This window comes from Amblyomma americanum, chromosome 3 (genome assembly GCF_052857255.1).
Source record: "Amblyomma americanum isolate KBUSLIRL-KWMA chromosome 3, ASM5285725v1, whole genome shotgun sequence".
Taxonomy (NCBI): domain Eukaryota; kingdom Metazoa; phylum Arthropoda; class Arachnida; order Ixodida; family Ixodidae; genus Amblyomma; species Amblyomma americanum.
The window spans coordinates 76,183,768-76,195,016 of record NC_135499.1 but is presented as its reverse complement, the minus strand read 5'-3'; the positions used below and the strand labels follow the sequence as shown (position 1 = coordinate 76,195,016).

Here is an 11,249-nt window from a genome sequence, read left to right as displayed (position 1 = left end):
AAAAGTAGAGCTATTTTTGCAAAATTATCTTCTAGGTCTTCTTTTTGCTTTGCGGGTATTGCAGGGCCTGTCTGTTAACGCCCAACATGTTGTTGAATGTCTGCTACAATCTTTATATAAGTGCCAGGAATATCAAGGGTGCAGTAAAGTGGAAAATTTCGAACATCTATGAACTGCTCGGTGTTAGAGGCACAGAGATAACGGCCACGAAGTCCCTTCCAGGCCAGGTGGGCTCTGAAGAGTTTAGATCAGCGGTTAGCGCGCGGGGGGGAGCGTGCTAGCATGCTTCGCCGGCGGCCTGCTCTCCCCTCCTCCTCCCTCTCCGGTCAGACTGCTACGGAGAGCACTCGACGTTCTCCAGCACCCTTATTCAATGCAGACAGATGAAGTCATGGAGCTCGCGGTTGGTATTTATTGCACTGACAAGTTAAACTTCAACAAAAAAAAACTAGCAGGAAACGACGCTATGAGTTCTGAGCATTACTGTCACTTCAAAAAAAAACAAGTTTGTATGATAAATATCTCGTTATTTACCGGATTTTCCAGACTCTAGTCCGCGGCGTATAGACTACATGCTTAAAAGCGGAAATTTCACGTGGTGCGTACTATTTATGGGTGCGGGCCATATATGATTTATTTGTTTCAGATCGTTTGGGACAGCCGAAGAACGCTTATGCGGCTGTCGAAGATAAAGAATCGGACCTGACTGCGGCTGCGTCATTTCGTTAAGCTAAATCACACAGAGAAATTTCCTCCGATATGCCATCACTTTCCATATGCAAAGAAATCTTGCTGGCGGTACTTAGAGTGGCAGCTTTTAAGTGCGCAGATTTTTGAGAACATGCGGAAAAACTTGATGAAAAGCGCCGGAGGCGTCGTAGTGCTTCATGAAGGGCAGTTGCGATTATACATATAAATGAACTGTCTTACCGGCAGCATTCAAGCTCAGTGTAGTGGAGTGCGAACAAACAGTAAAGTCGAACCGAGCAGGGAAGAAAGAGTTTGACGCCGAACAAAAAATTGGACTGATATGGGCTGCTGCACTGAAAGATGTGAAGAAAATTTGCGCTGCTTCTCTGAAACATGTTCTTCTCTGCTTCTCGGATTCCCTAAAACCAAACATATTCATTTATCTGGTCTACAATATATGGAAATCAAGCGGCGGCTTCGGTTCAGAACGCTGGCTGACCTTTTGCGGGCTTAGTGCAAAGGTTGTCTCTTTTATTGAATTTCCAAATTTAGGAAATGACGCCCACACAATGCTCTTTGCATAAATCTCCTGTGCCATAAGCAACAGAAATTTTGTTCACATATCCTGCGGCCATCTCGTTAATTTTTGATTCACGCCTGCCTAGTTTGCGGCGCGAAAATTAGCTGCAGATGACGCCATGTTTCTGCCAACCAATATTAATTAGCTGGCATAAACAGCTGCTGTATTCAGGGTTTGATATTCTCTGAAGAGGCGTATTAATTCAGCGAATTACACATGCAGCCTTTCCTTATACTATAGAGCCGATGGGCGCGTCTGGACCCATATTGGGGGGTGGGGGGAGGGGGAGGGGCTCTTGAAATATCTATGTAAGTCCGAAGTTTCATAGAGGCGCGAACGAGAGTTTTCAGACTCAGGAGATTTGACACTGCTTCACTTAATAGCCAGTCACACAGCCCAGCCCACTACAAAACCCATCGGATATTTTATTTGGTAAATGATGTAGGTATGGATGTGCTCATGTTTCGCTTAAATTTTTCAATAAATGTGTTGTTTCACGCTAACTCCCTTTGATATTTTGGATTACGAGCCATGTGACTGCAGAGTTGCCTTTGAGAAGTTCATACTTTAGTAATACATTATTATGGTGCCTCAACTGGGATGGGTGCGGAACCTCTCATTTGCACATGGCATAATGCCCGGGCAAACCTTATATTGTTAAAATTGCACAAATGGAGCTCTGTAAACTCATTAACAATCAACACTACTAAAACTGAAGCCATTCTCATCAGGGCAAAAAATCATGACGTGTCCGTTACTAGCAATGTAATGATCGGCGCATCAGTCATTGACATCGTTCATTCCAACAAAAGTCTTGGGGTCATATTCGAGGAACATTTTTCTTGGAATTCACATGTCGATATGGTTGCTAACAAAATTGCCAAAGTAGTTGGAGTAATAACCAAATTACGTTCGTTTTTAGCGACCAGAATAAAATGAGTTATTTATAACTCACTCATTCTTTCGCACATTAGCTATTGTAATCTAATTTGGGGGACTACCATTGCCTCTAACATGAACAAGCTGTTGTTAATGCAGAAAAAAGCCTTGCGCGTCATTTCCGACTGCTAATATGATGCTCATACAGAACCCCTCTTTGGTAATCTGAAAATTCGTCAAGTCCGCCTTCTGTATAATGACGCATTACTCAAGCGATACTTTAAAACAAGAAACCAAGGAAATAATATCATTGCAACATTATCGAACCTTATGAGAAATGATAATGTTTATGAAACGCGTCACCATGAAATATGGCATATTCCATCAGTGTGCACCAATTACGGCACTCAGTCATTACGCATGAGATTACCGTCCCTACTAAATATTTGTAATCTGCCGCCGCGATGGCTGAGTGGTTACGGCGCTCGGCTTCCGGTCCGAAAGACGCGGGTTCAATCCCGACCGCAGCGGTCTAATTTCGATGGAGGCGAAATTCTAGAGGTCCGTGTACTGTGAGATGGCAGTGCACGTTAAAGAACCCCAGGTGGTCGAAATTTCCGGAGCCTTTCACTACGGCGTCTCTCATAGCCTGAGTCGCTATGGGACGTTCAACCCCCATAAACCAAACCAAACCAAGTATTTGTAATCTATGAAAAATTAATCTGTAAGCTAAAAGGAAACGTAAAAGAAAGACTAGGTCTTTTCCTACAATTTTTAGAAATTACATCAACGTGTCACTTTCTATTGTTTTCCTAACGTTCCGATTGTTGGCTTTGTTATCCTGTATCCCCCTGTGCTTCGTTGCTGTCGTCCTTTGCTTGTTTTACTCAGCCATTACCCTTGTATCTACCTTGTATCATAACCCAGAATGTTTTTTTAGTAGTATATTTTGTATTTTTTGTCCACAGTTGGTAATAAGATAATTGTTCATTCAGTTTTCAATCATGACTCTTTATGTTCTGAATTATAAATTTGCAACTGACGTTGCCAACTGTCATTTATACATGTCCGTACGAATATGAATTGTCAAGGGGCGCATACCCTGTCAAGCTGTCTTATTCAGCTTTTTGTCTGTGCTTCAGACCTCTGTAAAGCTGTCGAATAAAGATGAATGAATGAATGAATGAATGAATCCACTTAATCGCAAGTTGTATAAGATATTGTACTATTTAGCTGCATGTTTTCCTGCATACTAAAGTGCGAACTCTACATAAGCTACGCCGAAGTTTCATTTCATTGTATGTGTTTGCTGTGATTTCTCTTCAAACTGAAGAAATTCAAGTTGCAGACCAGTGCGCTCGTGCTGTGCCCGTGTCATTTGTTGGGAACCAAACGTGTTAATTTGACGCATATGCAAGCATTTTAATTAACAGATGCTTAATTCAGTTAGCCACTAAAACCTGTGTCATATCAGAAATTCCTTATCCCTTCAGTATTTAATAAAATTTTATTGCAAGCCTGCCTCTGCGCACAACCATGGGAAACTTTTGTGATTGAATCTTTTCAGGCAGCTATATTCTACTTATTGCCAGACTGTCAATATTTTCGATATTCTCTCGTGGGAAGATATCTGTTCATAATCCAACAATTATCTTTTATGACCTTGCAGAGAGCCTCAAGTGCTCGCTTCAGTTTATATAATCAACACAGTTACCGATAAAAACCCTGCTTTGTGCAGTTTTTAAAGGATATTTGGGTGCACGTGAAATCACTTTTATCACTTATGCGGGAGCCTCTGTGCACAGTCAGAACATAAAGCATTCTTCGCCCGAAGGCATAGGTGTTCAAAATAACAAAGAGCATCGAGGATGTGAGCACCAAGTCATTGAAAAACGGCGTGCTTCTCGATGTTTACAAAGTAACGCGTAATTGCCCCTGAACTAACTGTTTTCGCTTTCATTACCTGCGAACTGCCTGCCGCTGATATCCTTTTTCTTCACACTCCTGCTGAGTATTTCATTTCCTGCTTTGCGCTTTGTCTTGCAGGGCGTATCTTTTACGATTTTATCAACACAGCTTCAGTAAGCGTTGCTTGTTTGAAAATAAATACATAGTAGCTTTTACGAAAAAAACTGGCGCTCTGAACTCTCAACGTGTCTTCATTGGTTTGGTACTTACAGACCAAAATTTTTTTTGAGTTCAGTAGCGCCTGCAGCATCTAAACAGCCCATTTTAAGGTTTTATTTGGCGTCCATACGTTACGGCAATCATATATCGCTGTTTATTGTCACGCGACCAATATTTCCAAATTATTGATCACCATTCTTCTCTCCGCTAACTCATACAATGTCTACCTCCACGCTGTATGCACCATGTGATGTTATGATTTCTATTTACGAAATGTACACATATTCAGTCCTCATTTGACATCAATGTTTGTGGTGTGCAAACTGAAATCAGGTTGATTTTTTCTACACAGTCTATTCTGTCCGCTTAGTAGAATGCCGACGAAAAAAACCAGAAAGCAGGTTCATACCGCCACGTGGAAGCCCCCATTAGTATTAAGCTTATTAGCCGCATCGCACGCCCACAGCTGCGTTTCCTCGTCGCCGTCTCCACTTTCATCTGTCGTTTCAGTGTCTACAGAAATATTAATCGAGCTCTTAAACAACGTTTGTTTAGTAACTTTCCTCCTCGAAAGATTGAAGCCGCGAAATTAGTGTCATGGCGTGCGTCGCCCACCGTGTTTTTGAAAGGAGAATGTAGGAAAAATACACCTTTGCGGCCTGTAAAACAGATTACACGTGATATTTGAAACCGCAAGCAGAAATACTCTATATGATTTAGGAATAAAATTTTGGCTAACTCGCCTCATGTTTTCAGTGGGAGTAAATAGTTTTTTTTTTTTTTGTGGGGTTGTCTATAATCCTGTTTCACCGTGCAAAACAGCGTGACTGCGCACTAGTATGCTAAATTAAGCCTCATTGAAGCATTGTCTAAGTTTAATATTACTCCATAGTGTTATTCTTGTGAATATATTGGCTGTATTTATTGTGCTCACTGAAATATCTTCTTTTTAAATGATTTCTTCTTCTTGCGATACCCGATGCTACATTGTACAGGTAAGATGCTTTATGTCCAGCATTCTCAAACAAAAAGTTTGAAAATTGGACAATTGTAAGACACTGTTATCGAAATACTGAAGGTAATGGTCCATTCTCATGATATGTAGAAAAATGATTTTTTTTAACAGTTTCCACCGGTCGCATCGAATAGTTAAGGCTGCCATAGAAAATTCATTGGAAAGGGCTTTTACCAATAGCAAAAACGTTTGCTGAAAATCAATACAAGACTGCTGTCGGGTTATCTGTGTATATATTGCTTGTTATGGTGTAATTTTAGATTGTATTTTTAAAACATTGGCTGTGGTTTAGCTCTGGTTAAACCTGGAGTGACGCGATAGCTTCATCTGGCCGAGTGGAACTCGCTCAGTCGAATTGCAAAGTCAGTCTTTCACCGCTCCATTTCGCTGGGTGTTCCTCCTTCGTCTTCGTCTCTGGACAAGGATACACTCTCTCCCACTCCCTCCCCTCCACTTGACACGGAGCGTGCGCACAGCTGTTGCAGCGGGGTTTCGCCGGCGCCGCACTGCCAGCAGCAGCAGCTGCTCCGCACCACGTGACCAACCACGTAACCAGCCACGGCGCCGCCACGGAGCTCAAGGGTTTCCATGCAGCTGAGGGGGTTCCACGTTGAAGGTTTTAATTACTAGCGAAGTGTAGCTCTCGCTACAAAATTGCGTCCATAAATGGTCTCCTGCTCAAAAATGCTTTTGCCCACAATTTTTTAGTTTGCTTGTTGGCTTTTTAGCAGTTCGCTGCAGCAGCTTAGGTAATTTCAGGTAGGAGGTGGACATTCTTTCGCAAAAAGTTGTAACATTCTTATATGTCGACATAAAACCATTCTCTAGGAACACATGCAAGCAACCGTTGTGAAGTGGATAAATTAAAATATTTGGGGCACCTCTCTTCAATATTTAGCCCTGTCTAAAATCCAAAACCCGGTCTATAACTTACCGGTCTAAACCTCTCTTATAAACACCACTTTCATAGCACAGCAAGGTGCTCCGTTTTTCAACTCAGTGGGGATCGTCCTGAAGTACTTTTACAGCGAGATCCTCTCTGGGAAGGCGGCAGGCAGTATAAAAGACAGGAACCAAGACAGCGGAAGGCTTTCGTTTTCAAGATGTCTTCGCTGGGCTCCTCTATTCATCATTCTTAGGTGGTCCCAATTCCATCACTTTTTATTTTACTGGAGCCATCATACATGGCATCACTTGCTGCAATTATATCAATACCAAGGCTAAATTAAGAACCATTGCAATTTAAAACCAAATATGTCGAGTTGAGTCTCGATCCTGGCATGAAGCACCAGCAAACTGGTATGGGGGCGCTACACCTGTACTGCAGTAAACTGAATATCGTGCTATCTATATCTGCGCGAACAATTCATTGCTCTTGAAGGCCATCATTTAGAGGTTGTCCGTGTAAAATGTGATGTTCAGCAAGACAGTGTTCTAGGTCCTCGCATTTTCTGAACATAGGGGAAAGATTTGGCCACCTGCAGACCTTAAAGTGTTAGCATTGCGGTTGTCGCTCATTACTACTTGCTATTCAAGGCTATTAAAAGCAAAATAAACAAGTTTTTAGTTAAACTCTTAATCATATTTGGAATTGGTTTGATTTCTGGGATACGAAACTTATTCCTGAGAAAACAATTTTCTTCCGTATTACAAACCAGCAGTCTCCTTTTCCTTGAGGGGCTCCTAAACACCTTCCCAGAAGAGCACATCTACCATCTCAATCACTGCACTGAAATGTCATGAACACCTGAGCCAAATAATACACTTTTACACGAAGCAGAGAACCCAAAATCTCGCGCTTAAATCGATGGCCACCTGTCAACTTAGATACCCAGATGCGAGCGACGGAGGAGAGTCCGAGCATGAAAAAGACGCCGGGAAGGGCTCGTCAACTTAACCAATACACTGTCAAGCAGATACTGATATCACAAACGGACTGTTTAATATAATGGGAGATAACTACAAACTACTTGAGGTGGTCCACACATATTGATAATGTCTACGCTTCTGCACGCACCAAGTTCGGTCACGTCAGACGTAGGCTCAAATACTGCCTATCCGACGAAGTGCTTATGGTCTATACCTCTTCAATCAGATCTCGGTTACAATACGCATGTGAACTTAGGGATTCTTTAATTAAAATACATTAAAAAGCTTGAAAGGATGCAAAGATCAGCAGTTCGTTTCATATAAAATTGCAACCGTTGCCATGATTCCCCAAACAACAAATGAGGCTGAAATTATAGACCCTATTAACTCCGTGAATAAGATTGCGCAGCATGTCTGCATGAGATCAAAGCTGAACCAATTAAAGAGGTTGCTTCCATGATTGCTCGCCCGCCCAGTCTGTATGCAACTGCGTTCTTCCAGACGGACTGTTGCCGGGCGAGCTCAAAATGCCTCGAGTTGATGTTATTCACAAAGGTGGCGCCAAAAATGATTTCAGCTATGACTCGGGAATATCATTGCTAGGTAGTTTGAAAAGTTATCGAACGCATTAACTATTGTTGACAGTCTCAATATTTAGACGTAGTTACCAGGCTGCAAGGTTTGGTTCTAAGTCGTACACTAAAGAAGTTATACCACCCATGAAGCTTAAATTCTCTGTTAGTGAAGTCAAACCCTTGTCCTCACCTTTGAAGAGGTTTGGTCGTTTAAGGTAGCCGTAAGGGCTCAACTAAATGAGTGAGAAGCAAGCCATGCCCTCTCGTAACTTCTGCAAATACATGGTACGAGTATAAGCATGAGAAACAGGCAATAAATTATTGCGAATATGATGGATGCGGTCATTGAAAGAAACAGCGTGCTCCTATAATGTCACATGTGTTCGCTGTTCGCACGTGTTCCCGTCGACTTAGGGATGAACACCTGCAAGCAAACTCTGGACAAAAATCAGGGGGCGACTTCAAGGCCGGATATCTTTTAACCCGAAGCGAACTGTGCCAGCCGCTCCTGTTACCTGGCAAACACTTCTTTCAAAAACAACGGTACCGTATACAAGCGAACCTTCGAAACCGCGTGGGGAGTTTCGACCTCCGTAACCACATCGAATTTAGCATTTGAAGCCATAGAGCCAGAAGCCTCGTAAATATTCTGCCAAGACAGGAGGTGTTTTACCGTACTTCGACGACTGCCAAATTTGCGCCTTGGACAGGTGGCACTTTCAACAATGCCTGAAAAATCTCAGTGACGCGCAACGGCCAACTGAAACATTGATTGAAACATCGCCTTCATGGCCTGGCTTGTAAAGCGCTCTACGAGCGATTTATACTTTCATCTGCGTTTACAGATAGCCTTTGCACTGTGAAGGGATGAGTGCCCTGACTTTGGTCTAAGTACAGGGTTTGACAACCTAATCCTAAATGACGGAGCACTGACAAAATTTATAGCGGCTCTGTGCAGCTACTAGAACAAGAATCAACAAGGAATAAAGGCGCTTCTCTGCTCTCTCGCCAGCGTTTCTCTTTTTACTCGGTACGTTCTAGAAGCGACACGGTGCAATCAAAGGATAAATTTTGTCGCCTCATCTCACGTTAGGTCCTCCAGTTGTGTACATCCGAAAGTGCACAAGCGATCTGTGGCAACATTTTTGGTGACTTCTCCTAGCCTCCGTTACTCCAGTGCCATCAGCGTCAAAAATGAGCTACATAGGATTACAGATGATATTTGTCGAAACGGCTCCCGAGAGTAGCTTGCCTTAAAGGTTACCAAAGAAGTAATGCCGACGCAGGCAGAAATCACCCGTGAGCGAACCATGGTGAGCCTCGGTCCATTACTCGAACGGGCTTGACGTCCCGTCTATTCTTCGCCAGATAGTGACGCGCAGTGACCGAATGCTCAGCGTGTGTTACCTTGGATGATTACCAGCGGTAGTGTACATTGTGATGTGCGCCTGTGCTTTTTTTCTCTATTATGGACATAACACGCGTCCGACCTGTGTGTATATTGTAGCGTAAATTGAATATTTGCATATCGTACCTCTTCCCCTTATCCTTTCTACCTGACCCCTCAACTCTTTCATTTCGTTTCTTCAGCCTGCTTGCTATGCTTTTATTTCCGTTGCCCGAGCTGAGATGCTTCCGTAGCGATTGCAGATGTCGGGGCTAGCAAAAATCTTTTTCTTCCTTTTCATTATTTTACCAATAAACCACTACTAATACCACTATGCAGAAGTAGATGACAGACCACAACAGGCGGTTAGGTCGCAGCGCACTCTGGTTCTTTACTTTCCGGAAACCACCGATGATTTAGCAATGTTTTTTTTCAGAAGAATTACATGCATGTTGCGCAAGTGCATAGCAGCAAAGCTATGGACGAGCTGGTAAGCGTAAAGGACGTGCTCCACCGCGGTTTGTTAACCAGGGGTTATTTGCAAAACACTGTTCGAAACGACATGGTCTGTTCTGGAGAAAGAAGTTCGCTAGGGGAATGACGCCGCACCAGAATTATCTGAAGAAAAGACACACAACGTCGAGTGCAATCACAGAGCACGTGCAACTAACCTGACACCAAATGTATTCGCAAAGAAGCCCGCACCCTGAATTGGACCAGCGGTAATCTCAACCCGACCGACTCCAGTAAGCTGCGACAAATTTTCAAGACTATATAAGCCGCCTAGGTGAACAAGGGTTGCAGCAGCAACTCGTGTGACCTGACAGACCTCGTCTGACGCACTCCTGTGCTTTTCCAGTGTATGTTGCTACCGTTTCCTCCGCGTATGCGTCTCTGCGGCTCGTGGACTGGTGGCGTGCGGCATTCCCGAGACTGCGGTTTCATACTTAACGCCCCGGGTCACGCGACGCGGGATCTGCCCTTTCATTCCTGGCATTCACCTCAACCATCTGAAACCTGAAGTCGCTCAGACTGGATCTTCGCCCTAACAAGGCCGTCAAGCCTGGAAGAACGGTCATCAAGGGTACGAACCAGGGTCGGAACCCTGAGTCCAGTAGCCGGCTTCGTGCTCAGGCGAAGATCCTCATCTCCTCATCGTGGATGAGCGTGTTGCAAAATTGGGACTTGCGACTCGGCGATCATCCTCCATAAATGATCATGGGAAGAATGATCGGAGGAATTCACCTTGACCGCTCTAGAACCACTGTTTTTTGTTAGCCGACACCTCAGAATAACCCCTTTTCAAGCTAAGCTTTTAGACTACAGTGTTTTATTTACATCTCTTCGCGAATACCCTAAGGTCGTTTATACTGTAGAAGCTTGGGCAAGTTGGTGTGACATTGTTTTTCAGCAGCGCAGGGGACAAAGGAAGAGGCAAATGCACAGACACGGCGCTGAACTTACAACTGGGTTTTATTGAGACGATTTCCAGTCCTTAAATACAGTGGCAACCATACTCAAATGATAAAGACAGATACAAAAATTACGGATTGCCGATAATGAACATTCCTTAGCACAGGGCTTCAGTTGCACAAGACCAGCTGCGCTCGTTTTTTTCTATTCTCATCAAGAAAACGCAGTTATTTTTGAGACAGAACTATTGAGGCAACGCTTACGCATTCAACTTTGAATCTATGAATTTCGTGGGATTCATTGATTTCACGAGTGATTTTTGTTCGATTATCTGACAGCAGTCGGCACGGACTGAAAATTGGATAACACGGCGCTTTCTTGTTCTTTTTTCTTTCCTCTGTGCAGTCCCTGCAATGAATGCCAAGGTGACGGGATGCGGTGCCGCTCACGTTGTTGTTGTGTTCCCGCAGAATTCTTATGGCAGTGCACGCTGCCGCAGCTGCGAGCCATCACTAAGAAGACGCATCAGGAAAGCTTCAGTCTGGTCCACACTTATGGAGAAGTGTCCTTGCCGGAAGAAGTAAAAGACGCCCTTAGGCAAGGACCAAAGTTTACCGTGGAACCCAGGCGATCGCCGCCGGAATTTCTTACGATGGTGAGACAAGTTTCCAGCCTAGCAGCCGCTCTTAAAGTGGACCGATGTGTTTCAGACGG

General features: G+C 43.6%; 1 non-coding gene across 1 annotated transcript; it reads right to left on the bottom strand.

Moving 5' to 3' along the window:
* Nucleotides 1-10,144: 10,144 nt before the first annotated feature.
* On the bottom strand, nt 10,145-10,357 carry LOC144126438 (small nucleolar RNA U3). Its single transcript, XR_013313489.1, has one exon. It is a non-coding gene; the product is annotated as a small nucleolar RNA U3 (small nucleolar RNA).
* Nucleotides 10,358-11,249: the final 892 nt, after the last annotated feature.